This window comes from Anser brachyrhynchus, assembly GCF_964034855.1.
Source record: "Anser brachyrhynchus genome assembly, chromosome: 12".
Classification (NCBI taxonomy): domain Eukaryota; kingdom Metazoa; phylum Chordata; class Aves; order Anseriformes; family Anatidae; genus Anser; species Anser brachyrhynchus.
In genome coordinates, this window is record NC_137707.1 from 21,013,816 (window position 1) to 21,037,049 (window position 23,234).

The following is a 23,234-nucleotide window of genomic DNA, read 5'->3' on the forward strand; positions in this document are numbered from 1 at the left end:
TCATCAAGTGGCTGCTGAAGGTATATTTTGCTGCATGCCTCATTACACAGTAATGGCATTCCCAGGCAAAGCTGTTTCTTTTCATGACACAAGACAGCAGGCAGCTTTATGGACTCTGGGCCTATCAAGCCTGGAGGAGAGAAGCACTAAAGAGTGGTCATTTCCAAAAGTGCCTCAAGTTGCTTTTTTGTTGTCATGAATTTAATATGAATCAACACAATATGAAATGAGCATGAGGAATTTTAGTGACTAGTCATTTTTTAAGACTGCTGTCTAAACAGCCATCAAGAAAAAAAAAGAACATTTTCTTCCACCAAACCTGTTGCAAAAAGAAGTCATCTGTCAGTTTTATTACATTAAAAAAAGTACACAGAGGCGTATAGTCCAAACAAATGTCTGCTTCAGTGCTAAACATGTGGAAAATGCCACATATCTGAAGCAAAAAAAGGCAAGTAACTGGCAGGCTGAATGCAGTATTCAACAACTAAGATTTAAATGGCTCTTTATGTAGATCTGCATGAAGAGTGCTCTTGTGCAGTTTATATATTCTGCTAGGGGACTACCGGCTTCAGGAAACACAAGACTCACACGGTGGCCATTAGGCAACGTGACATGAGGGCGGCTATGAGACTGCCGTGTGCCTTCCACTGGTGGTAAGGGATCACCAGGAATCATGTCGGGAGAGAGGGAAGAGGGCAGGCAGCAACTCCCTGCCATCACCATCCCACCTCTGCTGTGCTCGCCTGCTCGAAGCTGTGCCGCTCGTATCCACCTTTCCCACAGCTCCTTTTAGCTTGGTTTCTGCCCTCTTCTCAAGGCTTGGTGCTTACCATAGAGTTTTTGTTTTTTTTTGGAATACTTAATTTCACAGCAAAAAGCAAGTTATGCTTCTTAGCCAAAAATCTTTATTTTCCTGTCCCTGATACAAGAGGTCTTCTTCTGTGTGTTATCGTGAATAATCTGTGATTTTAATGAGTTGTGATTAGTTAAGAAATTGGTCTTCATGCAATAGATACTACACAAAAAATTAGAAAATGTATACGAGTTCTTTATACCCACTTAAAGAGAGAAAAGCATCAATGCAAATTCTTGTTATGACAAATGTAAAAGATAATCTTTTAAAGTGCATTTAATTTACTGTAATAGTAAGAACCACTTTATTGATGCCTAAGAGTACAGAAAAAATTAATACGGGATAATTCAAAGCAAATAAATACCATGATTAAATTCAATGTGGCACTTACTTACAGACACAATCATGTTATCCTTACATATGAGTTAAAAGAATAATAATAGAAATACTTTTTTGATTCAAGAATAAAAGACTTCTGCGTTGATGCAAATAACTAAAGGCTGTTAACCTGCTTTCTTTAGTCTCGACACTAAATAAGGCAATTCCAGGCTCAAGGGAAGAAGAAATTCTGTTGATTGAAAAGTTTAAACAAAGTAATTATTCTATCAACCATAGTAGGGGAGCTAAGTACCACAAAATATCAAACACCTGCAGGTTTCCAAGAAGTTCTCTGCTGAAAACCAGAAGCAGCTGGGTGGAGGAGAGGCCATTTTATCAGTAACCAATAGGTTTCTGTGCTCCACTGACCTTGAAGTCAATACTAGTGCTAAGAGCTCACTGTCTGCTGCTTCTTCTTGCATTATTGGTTTCAGAACCATAAAAACATTAGAGATTTACTATAAATCACAGTTCAGTTGGGTTTTGTTGTCTTGTTTTTTTTTTTTTTTTTTTTTTTTTTTACTTTAACTTAGCCTGGCCATGTTCGTTTGTGATTTGTGGGTAAGTAGTTAGCAGAATGTGTCTCGTTACCTTTTCCATGGAGCTCTGCAATCTTTTTAATAGTGATCTTTGCATTTCTGTGTTAATTTTGTCAATGCTGGGAGACGGGCATCAGGGTGGGGGCGGCTGCTAGGAGCATGCTGCGCTAGGATATAGTGGGAGCATGGGGCGGGGGGGGGAGTTAGGGCTCTTGTACCTCCCTCACTGCCTTTTTTTTTTTTTAATCACTCAGATTCAGGTTTTGCTTTGGTAAGGGAGATGTACCATTTATTTATTTATTTATTTATTTATTTTTGGCCTCTTTTCCCTGAAGTTGTTGTGTGTGTCAAATGGTGTGTCATGGTTTAATGTCTTACTGTATTTCCCTGCATGGGAACCACTAAACACATTTTCAGTTAAGTTAGGATCTTTAAAGAATGATCATCTTATCCATCTGTTCAAAAAGCACAAAGATGCAAATCTGGGTCAGAAAAGAGACTTGGAAAAATCCCCTGTACTCAGTCAGTTTCTGGCAAGTGAATTTGTCTCATGACTTCAAGAGCTGGTGGAAAAAGAGAGAATTTAACTGCAAAAATATTCTCTTATCAGCTTTTTGCTTGGAGCCACAGCAAAAAGGTTTCCAGTTTTGTAGATGGTAGTAGAGGAACTCAAAGGAGATTTAACCTTAGGTTATTTTCTTTAATCTTAGGAGAACCAGTCACCCGTTAACATGCCTATATATATATATAAGCATCAATATAGCCGTATATATATAGGAGCATACAATCTTTTTTTCCTAATCAGGTTTGTTTATCTTTCTTGATGGATTTTTCTGTTTCCTAAATCTTTAAAAATCCTTCTTCGTGTCTTCTGCATCTTGTTCAGGTTTTTCTTTCTGTTGCCTGTACATGCTCCAGTAGTTAAAGCCTAGGACTCTAGAAGAAATCTGCTCATTTCTTCATTGCTTCATACAGACACACACACACACACAAAAAAAAAAAAAAGGCATCTGAAGATCAGATGTCTTAATTATATATGTATTTTGGATGTGTGGGGAATGCATTTGAGGTATTGCAAATATTTTACAATCATTTATTTTTACAAGGATCATCTGTATAGAAAGAAAACATGTTTTTTCGTTGCCTGTCTTTTTGAATCCAGGTCCTCGGACTGGAATCTATAGTCCACTGAGGTCAATAGACTTTCAGGAACCTTTCAACTACAAAAGTCAAGTTTTTCTAGAATGAGTACTTTTAATTCCACTTTTATAAAAGTTTTTTTGACTGAATTGGGGATTTGACACATACAAGGCTATGGAATCATGTGGTGCTGAACTGTATCCCTAAAGATGAGCTGTGCTCCTTTTTCCTACAGAAATCACCAGAAACCAATGAATGAGCCCCAAAAGAGCTGCCGCGGTGACTTTGGCAAAGACGGAGGCTTTTGGATCTGTGAAGTCAGCATTTATATTTGCAATGTAAGTATCTGTCAAAAGCAGCATGAGGTGCTCTTAATAGTTATTTATTGATATTAATAATGATTAACATTTTTTATTAATATTAATTAGTTGGCAGGAGTGGGATTGAAATGGCAAAGGCAGATGCCCAGTGGGGAAGGGAATGAGATGCTCCAGCAACACCAGGATGGAGTTGTGAATTAGCAGCAGCAAATTCCCATTTCCCTTGAAAAGCTGACAAAATCCCAAGGAAGTGTTTGGTGCAAGTCAGGCTTCCACTACACCTTTCTCTCTGCTAACTTTGTGATCACATAATTAATCTCTCATAAACACAGACCAAAGTCTTCTGTTGCAAAAACAAGCCCTGCCTTTGCCTGATAAATGAACACCAAGTGTCAGCAAGCCGGGACAGCCAGCGGTGGTGAAAACCCTGCCCTAGGAAACAGCTACAAAAAATTTTCAATAAGCTGAGTGTCTCGTCATTAGGATACTGTAGACATATTGAACCTTGACAGGTTTAATTGAAAGCATTATGTACTTGTTGAGTATCAGGATGAGAACTTCTTTCTGCTTAAAAAGAAGAAAAACTAATTATTAATTCTTAGTAATCTGTGACCACTGATCTTTACAGAGTGCTATGATGACTAGAGCTGTGTGAATAACTGATATTTCCATTCCTTGGCAATACTAAATGTAGATAAATAGCTTAGGCAATTTTTTTTTTTCTCGTTTACTTGACTGTTAATTTATATTTCTTTTCTTTTTTTCTATTTTTTTAGCTTTCAAAATTGGAAGGAAGGAAATGGAAAGAAAAACTACAGTGTTTGAATTTTTTAAAAAATGTTTCAATATTCTTAGGTTCTTATTTTAATATTGCTGTGCTTTTCCGATCGCAAATGGTGCAGTAAAGTAGAACTGAATTTGCTAGTTGTTTCCCTGTTTGCTTATTTGCGTTTTTGTTGTTGTTTGTTTTTTTTTCTTTTTTTGCCTTTTTTGTTTTTTTTCTTTTTTTGCCTTTTTTGTCTTTTTTTTTTTTTAAACTGGAGAGAAGGCTTTTGGTGGAATAATTTTGCTTAGATCTAGTCACAGTACCTTGCATATGGGAATCATTAAGGGTGTGAGATTAAGAGCCTATCAGCCGAAGGCAATAAAATCAGTTTTAAACTTCTGGTGTCCACAAGAGGGGAAAAATCCTGCCTTTTGATAATGTGTCCCACAGGTTGTAACAGTGGGATGCTTAAGGCTGATGGGGAGTTTAAGGCCCACCTCTCAAACCAAGCTACTGAAGGACGCTGCGACCATCTCTGGGTGGGAAGAGATCCTCAGACACCAGAAAAGTTACCTCTGCTTCTCTGTTTATCTGGCATTTTCTTTTGTCCCTGCAGTGTTTTGGGTATGGGCCTGTACCAGCCTCAAGAGCAGGGAACTCTAGCACATTTATGAGCACACCTTTTCTCCTTAAATAGACCAAGCAGTGAGCTCAGCTGAGGATCTATCTTCTATATTAGTTCACAATCTTTTAGTGTAAAATGCATGGTGTATATACACACTATTGTATTAAATTCTATATGCATATGCAATACATTAGGAGAATGTTGTGTATAATGTAGCAACCATATGTCATATAAAATAAAAATGAAGAGAGTATATGAGAAAATACCGTACAGCATATGGCAATATGAATATTAACCTCAATCTATAAATAGCTTCTGAAATATCTGTTTTAAAATAAGGAAAGAAACATAACATGATAGCAATTGAGTAGAAGTTCTGCATCTTTTAAAGTTCTTGATGTCAAGGAGGCAAAATACTATTCCAATACTTAGATTTAATATGTACTTCACACAAAAATAAATTATGTAATATTTTCATGGCAGGCATAGAATTTTATGATTTTTATGATGATCATGGAATTGGGATTCATATTTTATGGACAGAACTAATAAAGAAAATGCAGCAGCAGGAGAAAAAAAAAGAAGCTGTAAGGAATGGTAGTGAAGTTGAAAGAAGGAAAGGAAAACTTACTGTAGTCAAGCCTTTTTGGTACGTTTTGTATTCAGAACACCTGTTAGTATGTTCACAAAGCAAACACATTTTAAATGTGTAAAATAGAGAAAAATGAAGTGTCCTCTTTCCAATTTCAATCAGGGGGATATTGCAGTAGGAAGAGAGGGAAATCTTTTTATTTATTTACATATTTGTGAGTGTGGGTGTGTATAGGAAAAGACACAAGATTTGTGGACCTTGGACAGGGAAGGTCCAAGCTATGGGACTTTTCAGCTCCTGTCTTGAAGCAGACAAGTGGAAGTACCTGCCAGGAAAATGAAAACTAATATTCTCTCTTACTGGGAATTAGACCAGTCTGTGTTCTTCATCACTAAGGTGGCACAGGATAATGCTGCTATCGGCTTCCTTATTTCATCTCCAGTTCATTCAGCAGCTGCATCTTTGAAAAGTGTCCCTAACAAATGATGGTAAGCAATTTTTAATTAATTTCTGAAACAAACCCAAAATATTTTAAGATGAGGAATAGAGTACAAGACAGTCTGACCTGGGTCCTATTTTATTAATATTTCTTGTAGTAGACACCTCAAAGAAAAGACCCTTCATCCTGGTCTGCAGAAACCCTACGTATTTTCTACAACCCATGATGTACAGAGGGCTGTCTGCTACCCAGCCCTGGGGCACAGCATCAAGAAACACAGCAGTACTATCAATGTGTCACTTTCACCTAGCAGGATTCATAAGAATTTCTCCTAGAAGACTTCACGGGCACGTCTGTGCTCTGCGGCAAGACATGGAGCCTTGTGGACAGCAACATCTTCCTCTCGTCTTGACGGCAGGCCATCAAAGGCCTATACTGGAAACACAAGCAAAGGGGAGGCCTTTTCACTGTAGGTGATTCAATTCCTACTGCATTATCTAAGATGTCTGGACAGATGCCTCTTGCTGTGCTAGAGGGTAGCATCTCTCCTGTGCTAAACTGAGCCACCCACTTCCAGGGAGCAGCCTTTAGAAGAGAATCCTTTCTTCCATGGTCCTTGGCATGGTGATGCTGCAGCCAGCCACTCACCTGGCAGGAGTTACACCTAAATACTTTGCGATACTCCAACATTAATTCCATATTTAGCATATGTTATTAGAACTTGATCATCCCGAGAGGTCATTACAATCAATATTGCTTGTATGTGTAGGTGTGTTCATTCCTGAGGTGCCTGTTTTCCCAACAGAGCTGGTAGCACGCTCTGGCAGGGTGTCTGTCACACTTCTGCTCAACTATTTAATTCACCGGGACTGTGTGGTGGGTGATTTCACTTTGTTCTGTAGTACCTGCCTGTCACCAGAAGGAAGGAAGAGCTGCAGAGGTTATCTGAACTTTAGCTTTACCTTCTAAATTGTCATGCATTTTTTTTGATTCTAAATGGGATGCTCTAGTCCAGGTATGTTTTGCTTTCCACCAGATTAATAATGGTTAGTAGAAAAATACTGCAGAGTGTGCTTCCCACAACAGTTGTCATTACTAGCAAGCATAGTAAAGAAAAATAATTGACTAGTGAAAGGTTTGATAACTCAGAGTTTTATGTTTCTCAGAAATGACTCATTCCCATATGTACCCTACGAACGGTATTCTGAATGCTGAACTCACTATAACCTGCTCTTAGAGAGACTCTTGCCTCACATTGCCGTTTTGGCATTAGAAACAGTAAAAGTAACAGCAGCTTCAAATAGTATGTAAATGTGTAATGGCTTTCCAAAGCAGATTGATAATTACTTATTGCATTAAATAATCCTAGAATTATGTTAGAGGAGGAATGTGAGAAGAACAAATGAACTTACATAAGTAGAGAAATCTATGCATCCCTTCTGCTGTCTGATTCATTTAAACAGTCTTATTACTGTATCTGTGTGGTGGAGAGGTAATGAAGGTTGCTTTATGCTGCTATATCTTTTTTTCCAGTTTGTTTTATTTTAAGAAATGCAATGGTAGCTACGGATCGAGTTAGCAGCCACCAGTGCCACTAAAATGTTGCATTTGCCTCTCTTCACATAGCGTGGGGAATAAGAAAAACATGACACTAAACTTAAATTCTTGTGCAGTAAATATTTCCGCTGCTCAAAATTAGAGTTTTGTTGTTTTGAAAAACATTTCCTTTTGTAATTTTTTTTTAATTAAGCTTTCAGCTGGCACCAGCTAAATGTGTTTGACCTTTTGAAAGCTAATTTCCAAGAATAACCTCCTCTTATACACTAAATTATCTTATAAATAAAAAGGTGTAACACAGGAGCATAGGAAGCAATTGGGCTTTATTCGTCAATGCCTGTCTCTTGAAATCAATCAGCAAACTGGAGCTCGATACTCCATGAGAGGACAGGTGTTAGCATATTGCTAATGATTTTTTTATTTTTTTTATTTTTGGAGAGTGATTTTTCAGGTAGTTTTATTTTAGTGGGTAAGATATACTTGTACTTTATCCTTTCACAGTAAATGTGGAACTCATTTTTGTTGCTGTGGTACGAAGGACCTGTTTTGGTACCTGCTGCAGGGGCACTGGGAAGGTGCGATTTTTACAGGTGAAGGCTCACATGTGCAAAAAGGCAGCTCAGTTTGTAGCCCAGTCAAAACACAAGCCTTCACAGGATGCAGCTGCAAACCTTCATTTAAACTTTTAACTGAGTTGTGTGTAATTTAAAACTAATTGTTACTTGAGATATACGTAGAGTTAAAACAAAAATGTGAGCATCATCGCCTCTCTATCTGCCAGCTAGATTTGAGCTGGATTTGTGTGAGCCTTTCCCGGAGCAGTGGAAGGTGCAGTGCCACCGGGCACCTCTGGCCACAGCCAGCTGTGGAGGCTGAAGGGCTGGAACCAGCTATTTTTGAAGCAGCACAGTGGTAGGGAACATGGCCTGGGTATTTCAGAGTGGGCAAGTGCATGTCTCTTTTCAGTGTAATTTATTTGTATTTTTATCTGTGATCACAATTTTTGCCCTCAGTGAAGTCTCAGGGAACCTTATCCCCTGTGTAGGGGAAAGATGATGCAATGCCAACTCTGTTTCTGCTGCCTCCCATTTCTGCAGGGCTCCTTCAACTCTGACTGAGGGGTTACTACAGCAGGCGCAAGCAGGGCATGGTCACTCTGGTTAACCAGTTAAGGGAGCAGTGATTTTTTTTAGCTTATCTTTAGAAATTTTGTGTCCAGTGTTTATCATGGAGAAATGTTAAAATGAATCATTGACAAGAATTTCTGGTATTTAATTTATTTTAACTATAAAAATTAACTGGAAACATTTTACATGAATTGTCCAGTGCCTGTTTTTTTTTTTTTTGAATGCCTGCCCCACCCTTCTGGAAAACAATGTTGGCTTGCTTGTTTTCCCCTGTTTTTTTAAAAAAAAAAAAAAAGAAAAAAAGGAAAATAATTACGTAGATCTTATTTTAGGGCTAAAACCCTTGGAAGAAATCAGCTAGAATTACCCCTTCTCTGTGAAATAGCAGCAATTAGGACAGGCACCCTCCTCTAACTCTGAGCCAGGCAGCTTGGGTGACAAATATGTCAAATTAATACATCACCAGGTATGAAAGCACAGTTAGAATTTGACTGAGGTACTTCCAGCCTGAGAAAGAGAACGATTTATCAATGCAAACTTAATAACATCTATTTGAATCTAACTAAAAATCAATATTTCATTACCAAATTGTTAGTGAGAATGAAGAAAAATTGCGGAAGTCGGGCAGTTTGGTGGAAGAGAAGCATCAGGAGTTCAATGTGAAGACGGGATGATTCATGAGGCCAAGTCAGTGGAAGGGTGAAGGAGGACGAATGCAGAAAACTTGGAGGGCCCTCTCTCTTGTGACCTTGGCAGTGGAAGGAAAAAAAAATACTAGAAAATGAAAGTCACTGTCAACTCCCAACAGGGATGGATCACACCATAAATCAAGCACAGCCCTGAGAGGGAAGAGGGGCTCGGGCTGAGGGGCGAGCATGGCTAGGGAAGCCGTTGGGTAATTTAACTCTTTGAACCTTGGATGCCTTTTATTCATACTTCAGCCGAGTTTGTAAAACACATGTGAATCCCTTCCCTTTGCAGCAGTTTACATAAAAATGTGTTGGGGCAGATAAATGGTGCAACATTGCTTTCCATTGGCTGGGATTTAAAGTACAGTACCAATAAGCATTTCCTTCAGCCCAGGAAAAGAGAAAAACGAGAGACTGAGGCTCCTGTGACACATAACTAAATCATTTGGTTGGGAGGCCTAATCCAGGAGAGACTTTTTGGTGATTTGCAGAAAAAATATAGATTTAAGGACATTAGTATTTCTATTACTGAAATAATGTATTGATCTGAGCAGCAAGAAAAAACAAACAAACAAAAAACACTCCTTTAAAACCTAAAATACAAATGACAATGAAAGGTGGTTGGATTTTTTTTTTTAATCTTTTCTGTTTAATTCTTAAAATCTGTTCTCTGACAGCATGAAGGAGCTGGTAACCACAGAGGGATTCCTTACTATTCTCTGATAGGGGCTGAAGGAGACTCACAGGAAGGGCGAACATTACCTCTGAATTAAAACGTACTTTGAGCACTCTATTTGCTGAAGAGGCGCACAAAGCACCCCTGGTTTTTTGTTTATTTCTCCATTTTTATTTTTTATTTTTTTTCCGAAGATGTTTTTTTAACCTTTTCCCTGACAGTATTATATTTTCTTATCTGTCACAAGAGACCTGGCTTTCCCTCCATGGGCCAAATTGATATGCATCCATACCATCCATGAAAGGTGAGGTCTCTTCATTTTCAGTAGGAAAAAGCTTAAGTAGGGCATCTATAATTCTGAACCAACATTGTAATGGCTGCCATGGTGGGATGCCAGTCCCATGCCTGTTAGTGGCTTTGCAGAAGGGTGCAATGAAACATGTTCTGATCTGTATTGCTGGAAAAGGCAATGACGGTTGTTATGTTTGACTTCCACCTTTCCCTCTGAGTATCCAGGGCTCCTGATGCAAGACAGCTGCATTGAGCCTTTTGGAAGCTGTGGCAAGTGGGCATTGTATTTTTGCACCCTTTTTAATGGCCTTCACTGTGTGTGGCTTTCCATCCCTTGGGAAGAAGGCCAAGGAGGGAGGTCTCTCCCATGCTCTCAAGGACCACGTAAATGGTTTTGGCTGGAAGGTGATGGGAAGTTGCTATGAGGTGTGAACTAATGGGCTAAGAACTGAAGAGGTACCTGTGGGTTGTGTGTAAAACCTCCCATCTCTTAAGAGGAGGAAAGCCCAGGAACTGTGGTGCTGTCCTATTAAGACAGTGGAGGTTAGGATTGCTTATAGGGCATCCTTTGTGCTACCGTTGTGTGGCTGCAGGGTGAGCCTTGAAAATTAAAGTGTTCACTCTTTCTTGACTTGGTTTTCAGCTGAACCAACCTGCTGGTCTGACCCAAGAGGTATTTGCCTGCGTGGTGCTGCCCACAAGAGAGGACAATGTTGGCTGTGCCTGGCATCATGCCATGACGGGGGACCATGCAAGCGGGAAAATGGTGGGCTGTCACCTCCAGCAGTGCTGCCACAGTGAGCCTGTACAGGTTCTGATTTTGGGGAATAGCTTTATGCTTTGGCTTCGAAGTCGGTAAGATACAACTTGCTAAGATCCCTCACCACAGCCGCTGTACTGACCAGGTACTGCTGTAAACAGGGATGCTGCCAGGGGCACGAGCAGTTCATGGACAGCAGAGACCTCCTGAAGTGGTTCAGAGGGTCCAGGGCTGGTGTTTTGCAGGTTGTCTCTGAAAGGTAATACGGTGAATCAGCTTCTAGCAAGAGGGCAAATAAGCAGCAATAGTGGGATTCAGAAAATGTGGCAAAATATGTATGGATCCCTGCATGCTCTGCACTTTGGTTGTGGTACTGCTTTTTTTTTTTTTTTATCTAAATATAGGACTTATCTCAAAGCCTCACATGAGAAGTTGCAGATCTAATCAAGGTCAGAAGAACATTAAAAAAGATTGGAACAGGAAAAGGCCATCAGGACCAATGTTTCTGTTCCTTTTTTCCTCCTGTCTTAGCTCTGGATCTTGGCTCTAATTGCCATTTATTTTTTATTGCTCTCACTATACTTCTCATATAATGTTTATATTAATGGGCGGGGGAAGGGGGGGAAGTGAAGAAACACCAGGAAATGGAGTGCAATTGGAGTATGTGAGATGTGGCTTTTGTCTTCTTTATCACTGTTTTCTTGTAGTACTTCCAGCTCAGATATTAATTTATCATTGAGAGTGCCGCAGAAGTGTGGTCCCTTGTATTTTATTGAAGGCTTGATCTAAATTCCAGATGGTCACCATGTGATCAAACCAGCCATGGGCAAATAGGATATTTCTGTGTGTCTATATTTGATTTCTTTGCCAAATTCATACCTATCTAATCTTCTGCCCATAAGCCTACATTCATTCATTCTTTAAAGAAATGTGCAATAACTTCACCTTCTCGTGGACTAGAGACAATGAGGGTGATTACAAACATTCACTATCTAAATGTTGTTAAAATAAAATGCTGTTGCATACAAATGATAGCTCTCCATGTCACAAAAAAAAAAAAAAGGCAGGGGGGGAGTTTACAGCAGCAAAATAATTGTTCTCCATAAGGACTGAAGAGTTCTCAGAGAATACGTGATGGGGGACAGGAGTGTATTGACACACTGATTCAGGTAAATGTGTAGATTTTGGGGTGCAAATAACTATGAAATATTACTCATGAAAATCCATGGAGCCATTCTCCTTGTGGAGTCCCTGCTTTAATGCAGGATCTTAAAGGATGTGAATGGGGTACCGTGTATGCCAAGGATGCTCATCTTTCTTGGAGGAGGGAAAAAAAAAAAAAAGGGAAGAAAAAGGCAAATATCAGATTATAACAAAATTCTATATACTTCAGAACATAGAAGTAACAATATAAAAACCTTCTTAATCATGATATGATTAAAGAATTTTTAAAAGCTGCCTTGTAGTCACATTTCCATTTCCTGATAAATTCCATACTTTCTTTCAAATCACTTCTCATCATAATAATATGAACTGTAAAAAATCCTTCCATTTCTGCAACGTGCTATGAAAAAAATGGGGGTGGAAAGGAGAGAATTAAGAAGGCTCTAAATTTTATCATTCTGTTCATAAAGCAGTAAGGCAACCATAACTGCAGCAGAGAAAAGAAACAGATACTGTACTGTCTGAGGTATTCTGTGCCATAAACTCCCATAATAGAAACAGATGGTAAAATTGCCTTGGAAGTAAAGAAAGAACTGTACATGCAGCTCTACCATAACATATGACGAGATTCAGGCCTGACACATAAAGGGATGCACCTGGAGCTCTGCCAGAGCTACTGTGCAGTGTGTCATTTGGTGCTGGAGAGGAGCAAACCTGCGATTTTGGGTCAGGGGCTCTGTGGAGCAGCTCGGCACTGGGACCTCCTCAGGCGCATCGAGGTTGTTATTTTGGCTGGGACCGGCAGAGATGGATGGGAGCCCTGGTGGGGTGGTGTTGGGAGCTTCCCCTGAGCCTGTCTCCGTCTCCTGTCCCGGCCCCACTAAGCAGCGAGCCGAGCAGCTAGCACAGCTAAGCAAAGTCGTGCCACAAGTATCGCGCACACGGTGGAAATGGCAAAACTGTTTTATTCTTCTCTAGTATCTAGCTAAGGAAATGTCACTTATTTCATTTGGTGCTGTTTCACTGGTCCTGCTCTGAGTGAAGGGAAATATAATGTGTGCATTGCACTAGAGGGGGAGCTGAAGGTCAGGAGTGAAATATAGCTTTCTGCTGCACTTGGTCTCAGTCTGAATGTTACCTACATTATCATCAGAGCTCACTGTCATAATGGGGAGACCTTGTCACGGGAGGGAGGTCACCTAGAAACGGGAAGAAAAATTGGGGGAAAAATACTAAATAAGATAAACTAAAAAGATGACCAGTAGGGTCCCCAAACTTCCTTTGTGTGTGTGTTTGAGAGCAGTAAATTATTTGCAAAAGACATGCTTGTCTTCCAGCACCTGAAACCCCACTGTTGTCTTAGGCTCGAGGTGCCGCTCTTCTGAATTCCCGTAGCATTGTCAGCATCTTTCTACCAGCATCTATGCCTCTGTGCTTTTGTGATGGCTTGGTTTTATGAATTCCATTTACATTTTGTGGCAGTTGCCTTTTAGCTATTCTTGGGAGAAGGGGATATGTCAGTTTGTTTTCATTAGAAAACAGACTGTGGCAAAGCAGCTTTGCTCCCTGCCCTGAGACTCTGCGTGGGGCCTTGGCCAGCGCTGGTGGTGCAGCCACCCTATGTCATCGGTGCTGGGAGGCTGGACATGTCTTCCTACCACGTGGCTCAAACTTCTGCCTAGCTTCAAGGCAGAGCAGATTTTAAGCATTAGTGTGAAGAGCTGTAAGTATTACGCTGGGTCTGCACTGTTTGCACACCTTCCAGCCACCCAATTAACAGCCTAATATTTGTGCAGAGCATCTTTCATCTGAAGATATCAAAGAGCTTTGCAAACATTAGTTCGTATTAATATGTTGCCAAAAACAAACAAACGTTTCCTTGGTGCTTCCAGGGCTCTCCTCCCCCTGCCACAGATCCAAACCAGAGATGTCTGAGGTGGAGCGAGGCACCCGTTCTGGCGATTGGGCCACCACCTTGGTGTATTGCTGGTGAAAGCCTGCAGCCTTCCAAGGCCATCAGCCAACATCCTGGCTCCAGCTGAGCAAGGTGCAGAGGTAAAGACTTGTGTGGTTTGATCCTGACAAAATAATCTAGATTAGCAGATGCTGTTGCAATCCAGACTGTTTAGGTGGTGCAAAGGTAGGAGGGATTGTGCCTGTGGGACTGCAGCAGCTGCCAAGGGTATGAGAGGTGCCGAGCCCCCAGGTAGCATCATTTGAGGCTCAGGGGATGCTGGGCTCTGGGTATAGCTGCTTTGAGACCCCTTGGGATGGGCAGGCTGCCATCTGTCTGCCTGCAAACACCATTAGTTAGGGCTGCAAGATATCACGGTAAATGTCCAGGAATTCAAATGACTGGTCATATGACTGCAACTTCCCTCCCATTTGAATTAGGTCCTTTAGAGATTCACCCACATTCAGGTTTTAACAGTTAATGCTTGGATGTAAAGATTTTACTTTTCAGTCTGCTAGAAGAACACATCCAGCTCAAAAAAGCCTTCTCATAAGAAATAAACCTAATTTTATGCTTGTCTTAAAAAAAAAAAAAAGTTTCAGGGTTTATAGTGAAATTTATAGTGAAAGTTTGTGTAACTCTAAACCATTTTGATGTTTTTTATTCTTGTGTCAGGCATTGTGAGGTCACTAGCAGGTATTGCGAGATGGGAGAGTAGCCAGCTCAGCACAGTAACCAGGAGGTGGCTTGAAGGGGGGGGTCCTAATAGTGTGAAGACAAGTAGGGAAAATTAGTTTAACATTTCACAATGTTGTCTTGGAAGTTCATTTCTTTTTTGTATGCATCTAGTTCTACTTGCAAACAGTTTTTTTTTTTTTCTCCCTTTCTGGTTTCTTTAAAAAATTATGTTAATTTGCTACATGCACTTTGTTGTAGAAAGGAGAGGGCTGGGGATTTCCCTGATACTGGGATTTTCTAGGGGACTGTTGCAGAGGCTTTGTGGCCCCTTTGTAAGACTTCAAAGAAACAGCAGCCGCGAACTGCCTGCTGATGTGCGTGGCAGGTCAGGGACCCCACATGGACCTAGCAAGAGCCAGTACAAGCCACATCTCTCCCCAGGACCAGCAACAGTTCCTAGGCAGACAGTTGGGTTCAGGCACGCACGAACCTGCTTTGCTTTGCAGGACGCGGTGTGAACAGTGAAACACAGAACTGGGTACCAACCTAAGTCTTAGCTCACATAAAGCATACTCTTTCATCTCAGTTTAGTTGTTACTCTGACAGTTTAAACTTCCCAAATACCATATCTCTTTTTAATGAAGAAATTGCACACTCACAAAAATTGTGTATTTACTGCATAGGAACACCTATTGATATATTTTGGTCATTTTAACTGAATTTGGAAGTCTTCATAAAGTGAGAAATACAACATTTCATTACACAATTACAGCTAATTATTTTAGAAATACAGTTTAAATGCAACTTATCTTAAATTTATTGCTTATCTGACTGGAAAGATCTAAGCAAAACCTGAAAATCATAAACCCTTCCAGAACATTATATTTTATGCAGTCCAAAATGTGACACATGGGGTCTTTAATAATTCACTGCTTGTTAACATTAAACAACTGTTAACATGCTCAAATAATTAGTTATGCTTGCTTGACATGTTTGCATCTTTAATAATTGATGCATTTATCTTAATTACTAACAGTATTATGGTCGTAATATGCATCTTTTTTCTATCTTAAAATTTTAACAAAACCTGACTTTTTGCCAAAAATGATTATCCTCTAAGTTTTAATTACTCATTGTAATTAAATTGCAAGCTGCAGTATTTTATTAAAAATATCTTTCACAAAAATATTTAATGGAAAAGAGGTGATTTGTTGTTTATGCATCACACTTGGTAAATATTTCATAAGTTTCATATTACCCTTTCAGAGAGGATATAAAAAACATAACATTCTTAATATAAGAGTCAATTTAAAAGCTGCTATAATAGTCTTCATTTCTCCTCCCAAAGGTTTGCAGAAGTCAGCAAATAAAGGAAGACAAAAAAAAAAAAAGTTGCGGTGATTGTAAATCGGATGCCCACGGTGATAGGAGCCCTAGGCTGGAGATGTTGTGCTGGTGAGTATGTAACACGTTCTTGAGGGGCATCGGTCTACCTGGAAATAGCAATGAGCAGCAGAAGTTTTTCATTCTTCAGTATTCCTCTGATTCAACTTCGGCTTGCAGGCTGCTAATAACAATAGTGGCAGTACTTTGGCTGTAATCATTTATTTATTGCAATGCTGATAGAGATAGGGGTGAGCTTTATGTCAGACAATTAAAAAAGACGGGGTTTTCAAGGTTTTTCCTTTGGTAAGAAGGGCTCTTTTCAATGTGGATGGCTGTTTCTGGGCCTGAAATGTTGTGGAGACAATTACTACTTTTGTGGCATGGCAAAACTTGTTAACGGTACCAAAGGATTCAGCTGCATCCATGTTCTGGTATGTGGTTGTGCTCCTTCCCAAGTGACCCACAAAGATGCTTGTAAAGGCATCAGCACATTGTTGGCAGGAAAAAGTGCATCTAAGAGAAAAAAATATGCAAAGTGTTCAAAATACAACCCAAAAGCTGTGAGACAGTGTCTCACAGTGCTATGGGCTGAATGTCAAATCTCTTTTAAGCAAGTAGATAGTGAGAGCCCAGCTTGTCTCTGAGGCAGGCAGCTTCCAAGGAACTGACACTTGGACCCCTAGCCGTGGTCAGCCAATATACTGCATTTTTAATGACAAAATATACTGGGGAATAGATGGAGTATAACACTTGTCTAAGGTGAGTCAATAGACATAAAGTGCAGAAGAGTCCCAGGTGCCACGCAGAGTCAGCAGGGAGATTGTGACCGGCTCCAGGAGTGACTCCTCCATCACCTCAATTTATCAGTCTGCTTTCAGAAGGATTTACCCCAGACATGAGCCTGTGCCAGAAAACCAGCTTGGGATTAGGTAGCAAAGGATGCTGAACTCTGATAGACAGCTCTGTGCAGAGTATGTTGCCTGCTTACTCAAATATTTGTGAGGTTTCCTGCCCATGTTAAATGTAACTTGCATATTTAATCCTGTGGTGCCAGCACAGCCTTTGGGGTTCCTGCAGATGCCGTGTTTCACCCTGCAGTGACATCATCAGTCTCAGCAGAGAGGCAGGACACCACTCTGGCTGGCAGGGAGAGCTGAGCATCCTCAGGGGCTTCAGGTGCTGCCCTCGCATCTGGCTGGGGTGTCTTGGGGCTGCGTTGTGCCACATAAGCATTGTGAAGGCCAAATATCTAGTGAGAAAGGCTGAATCTGTCACCTTCTTGCCAACTTGCTGCACCGTGGGTATGAGCCACCACCTTCCCAGCGTCAGTGGTGTACTTGTAGGTGTACCTACGGAGAGAAGTAGATGAAGAGCAAAAGTTACATCACTTATAATGGCAGGGAATCGCTTAAACCAAGACATGGTGGAGGCTTGCAGGTGGGGGCTGTGTGCCTCAGTGTTCAGAGCTGAGTGGCACACCACCTGAAAGCCACAGGGAGGAGTGACATAAATGTGCTAACTGCCACCAGTCCAGCTGGTGCCTTCACGCTCATTGTACGCTTTTAATCTAACCTGCCTCTTCTGACAGATTTAGAAGGCTCTCACTATTGCAAAGTACTGCTGTTAAAGGTAACAGAAAATGTTTTAATAAATACATCAACACGAAAAGGAGGACTAAGGAGAATCTCCATCCTTTACTGGATGCGGGGGGAAACTTAGTGACAAGAGATGAGGAAAAGGCTGAGGTGCTTAATGCCTTCTTTGCCTCAGTCTTTAGCGGCAAGACCAATTGTTCTCTAGATGCCCAGTACCCTGAGCTGGTGGAATGGGATGAGGAGCAGGATGTGGCCCTCACAATCCACGAGGAAATGGTTGGTGACCTGCTACCGCACTTAGATGTATGCAAGTTGATGGGGCCGGATGGGATCCACCCGAGGGTACTGCGAGAACTGGCGGAAGAGCTGACCAAGCCGCTTTCCATCATTTATCAGCAGTCCTGGCTATCAGGGGAGGTCCCAGTCGACTGGTGGCTAGCAAATGTGACACCCATCTACAAGAAGGGCCGAAGGTTGACCTGGGGCACTATAGGCCTGTTAGTTTGACCTCAGTGCCAGGGAAGCTCATGGAGCAGATTATCTTGAGTGTCATCACGCGGCACTTGTAGGGCAAGCAGGCGATGAGGCCCAGTCAGCATGGGTTTGTGAAAGGCAGGTCCTGCTTGACAAACCTGATCTCCTTCTATGACCAAGTGACACGCTGGGTGGATGAGGGAAAGGCTGTGGATGTGGTCTACCTTGACTTCAGTAAGGCTTTTGACACCGTTTCCCACAGCATTCTCCTCGAGAAACCGGTTGCTCTTGGCTTGGACTGGTGTACAGTTCGTTGGGTTAGAAACTGGCTGGGTAGCCAGGCCCAAAGAGATGTGGTGAATGGAGTTAAATCCAGTTGGAGGCCGGTCACTAGTGGAGTCCCCCAGGGCTCAGTACTGGGGCCAGTCCTCTTTAATATCTTTATCGATGACCTGGATGAGGGGATCAAGTGCACCCTCAATAAGTTTGCAGACGACACCAAGTTAGGTGCGTGTGTCGATCTGCTTGAGGGTAGGAAGGCTCTGCAGGAGGATCTGGGTAGGCTGGACCGATGGGCTGAGGCCAACTGTATGAGGTTCAACAAGGCCAAGTGCCAGGTCCTGCACCTGGGGCACAACAACCCCAAGCAGAGCTACAGGCTGGGAGAGGAGTGGTTAGAAAGCTGCCTGGCCGAGAAGGACCTGGGAGTATTGGTTGATAGTCGGCTGAATATGAGCCAGCAGTGTGCTCAGGTGGCCAAGAAGGCCAACAGCATCCTGGCTTGCATAAGAAACAGTGGGCTAAGGAAGTGATTGTCCCCCTGTACTCGGCTCTGGTGAGGCCGCACCTCGAGTACTGTGTTCAGTTTTGGGCCCCTTGCTACAAGAAGGACATGGAGGTGCTCGAGAGAGTCCAGAGAAGGGCAACGAAGCAGGTGAGGGGTCTGGAGAACAATTCTTATGAGGAGCAGCTGAGGGAGCTGGGATTGTTCAGCCTGGAGAAGAGGAGGCTCAGGGGAGACCTTATCACACTCTACAGGTACCTTGAAGGAGTCTGTAGCAAGGTGGGGGTTGGTCTATTCTCCCACGTGCCTGGTGACAGGACGAGGGGGAATGGGCTAAAGTTGCGCCAGGGGAGGTTTAGGTTGGATATTAGGAAGAACTTCTTTACGGAAAGGGTTGTTAGGCATTGGAATGGACTGCCCAGGGAAGTGGTTGAGTCACCATCCCTGGAGGTCTTTAAAAGACGTTTAGATGTAGAGCTTAGTGATATGGTTTAGTGGAGGACTTGTTAGTGTTCGGTCAGAGGTTGGACTCGGTTATCTTGGAGGTCTCTTCCAACCTAGATGATTCTGTGATTCTATGTCCTTGACACTGCATTCTCAAAAAAAAAAAAAAGCCATTTTTAGTGTGATTTTAGAGTTAAATAATTTACACATCACAGATCTATTAATCGTTTCTTCCCTTCTGTGGATGTATCTTCAGATTTCAGTGATTGATTTATGTGGCCAGATGGGTGCATTTGTTTCCTGCTGTCTTTCAGTCCAGCAGATCCATGCATGCTGTGCCATACCGTGGGCTTGAACTTGCACTTAAAATGCACTGCTGTACACAAATGCTGAATATTATTCCTTCTTTGGAATGGATGAAATTCAGAAGTGAATCCTTTGGATGTGGCACAAGGTAAGTTCATACCTCTCATTTAGTAAAGAAGCAATTCCTTTCTGTTTTAACAGGAAAACGTTGGTATGGCAGAAGGAGGCCCTCTTCATGTCCTCCAGGTTTTCACTTCAAATGCCTTTGCATTTCTTGTCACCACATGATGTGAAGAAGCTCATTAGCTGATGCCAGAAATAAAGGGGTGCCATAGCAGTTTGCTATGGGGAAAGCAATCTGTAGTCTGCAACTGTGTGTACATTGACATACGCTAAGATTATTAAAAATATTTGTGCATGGCACTGTAGAGTCAGTATTCCTGGATCCTGGCACTGTGGGAACACAGACCAGGAAGACCTGAGAGAGAACCTGTGGGAAGGGTTAGGAGTGGAGCAGAGTGGATGTAGCACTGTGGTTCTCAGGTACATTGGATGCAAAGGCAGAAGTCAGAGATCAGCATGTGCTGCTGTCAGCTAGCCCTGCATGGGGATTCCTCACCCTGTAGAGCACACAGGATTTGCACTTTGTTCCTGATGGGACAAAAAAAAATAATGTTTTGACCAAAATTCCTGCCAATGCCTGTTTTCACTGTTGCTGGTGAGGAAGGGAGTGAGCTGCTTGTGAGATTCATGTTGAAAATCCACAAGCATGAGCGTGGAGAAGAGATGGAGGGTGCCCAGTGGTGATGGCAAGTAATGTGCAGAAGGGGCCTTAGCTTCCAAAAAATATTACTTGCAGAAACGTGGATTCTTGCCTGTGACCTCCAGGATTGGCAAAATATACATATGAGTTTTACAGTATTTTCAATATGAACATGTTCATGTTTATGACCCAGAATATTTCAATTGTGAGCTAAATTCTTTCTAGCTCACTCAGGGTTTTGACATTTGTAAGTCTTTGCTTGCTCTAGGAGTGTCTTTAATGGCTTATATTAATTCAAGGTGTCCCTTTATGCACTTAAAATAAAAAAATAAAAAACCTTCCTTTTAATGACATTTCCATTTATTCAGAATTATTATTTAAAATCCTAAATTAGCATTCTGCACTTTGGTTCTGACAGAGCCATTACATTTTATACTAAAAGAGTTTAGTTAATTTTAAATTATTATACGCCATTGGCTGTGTGACATGAGCATCTTTAAGCAAGTTTCTGCAGTTCAGATGCATTCCAATTGACTGCCGTTACAAACTTAACTCAAATAGCTTTGCATTTGTTGCTTTTATCCATATATGTGGCAATTGTTATTCGGGGTTTCACTTGCTGGCCTGAGAAGTTAAATAGCAGCTGAACATACTAACAGCAGTATGGAGAGCAACCTGTCCTGGGCAATGTGGCTCTTCCAGCAGAAGACAGTGAGACTCACTAGGAATTGTGGTGGTTTTTTTTGTTTTTTTTTTTTAAAGGAAAAATTTAAAAGTCCATGATATAAGCTTGCTTATATAGGAAACTGATTTCTTCCATCATCAATATGTATTTGCATTTCTTAAAGTTTTTTTTTCTGCAATATAAATGTTTTTGTTTTTATTTACTTATTTATTTTGATGTTCAAAGATGTTTGCTTTCCTGTCAGTGGTTCAGTGGCATGACTTAGGTAGGAGTCTAACTTTTGAATTCAGTGAGACAGTGATTGTCAATTCTTCAGGCATTTGACTGGAGAAACCAGTTGCAAAGCTACTTGTTCCAGAGAGCAGCATCTAGTAGGTAAGAGGTCTCAGCCTAGGTGAGATATAGCAATTAAGGAAACAAATTTGAGAATACTTAACTCTTGTCTTAAAATTGTGAAATTATACTTTGAGGGCAGTATGGATATCCAGCGATAGGCAGCATCTTAAAGCACTTCAGTTGCTGTGACTTCAGGTGAAACTTGCTGCAAGCTAGAGATCTGCTTTAATTATTTTTTGAATCTGTGAACAGCTCTGATCATTTACATGTGTTGTTAATTCACTTATCTCCTGAAACTTGAGCTTCGTAGTTTGAGTTCTACAGATTTATCAAGTGAAACAATTGGGCTAATATCACATTAATTTAATTAACTTTAATTTTAAATGGCTTGCTAGAGCACCTAACAAATGCAAAATCTCCAAGACGTTTTAACAGATAGCTGCAGCTTTGTTGTACACTCTTGTCTTCACAGTGAGAAAACATTTTGTTAGCACAAACGGCCCCTCACGATTTTAAAAGAGAGTATCTTGTTTATACGCTAACATTTGCATTGATTGCCTGACTGTTATTTTGGAGGTGAAAGAAAGCAACAGAAGTGCTGATTGGGGTGCTGATATAATTTTAGCATATATACAGTTCTGCAAAGATCTTATCCCCAACACAGGTGACATCGATAGCTGATGGTGTGCTCACGACACCCCTGGGACCCCTGCTCCCAGCCCCCTGTGAGGGGTGCTGCCAGCCTCTGGCCAGCAGCAGCCTCAGAAGCACTGCACACAGCGAGGACTTGCGGGGTGGGTGGGTGAGTGGGTGGAACAAGCACCGGGCTGGAGATTTTGGCAGCAGGCTTTGTGTGGCAAGGGGGCACAACGTGGCACCCGTCCTTCCATCGCAATTAACAGTAATATTGAAGTTCTCTATGGAAAATTAAAAATTCTGGTTATCCAGGATCTGTCATCAGGCATTCAGCTGTGCCATCAATGGCTGATATTTTAATGGTAACCACTAAATACACAGAAATATATCTAGATGAACCTAAGTGGTCTGAAGTGGCAGCGTCCCCTGTCTGACAGGAAGGTGCACTAAATATTTTAAGAGAGTATAACCTGACCCAGACATCCTTCTGCTAACAGAGGAATGCTGGAAAAAATAACAGAAGTGAACGCATGGTGCACATGTGGGCACAGCCAGGAAAATGAAAGCAGGAAGGCTGTATAAGAAGGGTGGTTTATTCACATTCTCTTTGCATCATACATATATATTAAATATTAATAGCATTATATGAATATTCGTATATCTTTAATATTCATTTGTACACTGAAGTTTACAGACGATCCCCTTAACTTTTGGTGCCAAACCCAGTGTTCAAAGGGTTATGCTGCCATTGTTGCTGCAAAACGTTTACATTTGTCTGCTGTAAAATAGGCTGAGTGGCACCAAAGTGTCGTGTTTAGTTTTAAAATGCCACAAATAACAGATTTATAGATTTTTCTAAATACATTATTTTAGCTTGACAGCATTAATCATTCATGCTTCCTTCTTTCATTTTTCTACCTGCAATGGATTATTGAAACGGAAAATAACAACGGGAAAGGCTACAAGCAGTATCAAAATGTCAAGTTTGTACTTACAGTTGTATGTGCGTAGACAGGGTCAAGAGCCTCAATTATTTGTATATGTACTCAGTGGTACTACATGAAAGGTTATGTCACCTGCAGCTATTTTCTTGCAGATTTAAATAGGACTGATATTCAACTCCACAGTCAGCCACTGACATGGAACATAGAATTGTAAAATACTATGAACTCTTATGTCAGGACCTAAAATATGAACTGGGTGATTGCAAGGTGTAGCTGTGGGCAATCCTATGTATTGCAGTGTAAGTCCTTTAAATTACTTTGTGTTATCCCTGA

At 41.2% G+C, this 23,234-nt stretch overlaps 2 long non-coding RNA genes across 2 annotated transcripts in view; both read left to right on the forward strand.

The window, feature by feature from the left end:
• The first annotated feature begins 1,587 nt into the window (after nucleotides 1–1,587).
• Nucleotides 1,588–4,152, forward strand: LOC308176328. Its single transcript, XR_013938232.1, has 3 exons — nucleotides 1,588–1,792; nucleotides 3,146–3,248; nucleotides 4,007–4,152. It is a non-coding gene; the product is annotated as an uncharacterized lncRNA (long non-coding RNA).
• An 8,538-nt stretch (nucleotides 4,153–12,690) lies between these two features.
• LOC308176510 overlaps nucleotides 12,691–23,234 on the forward strand; it is a 55,572-nt gene continuing 45,028 nt past the window's right edge. The window contains exons 1-3 of the long non-coding RNA XR_013938294.1: nucleotides 12,691–13,971; nucleotides 15,897–16,003; nucleotides 19,546–19,685. This is a non-coding gene — a long non-coding RNA (uncharacterized lncRNA). The remainder of the gene's footprint in view (nucleotides 13,972–15,896; nucleotides 16,004–19,545; nucleotides 19,686–23,234) is intronic.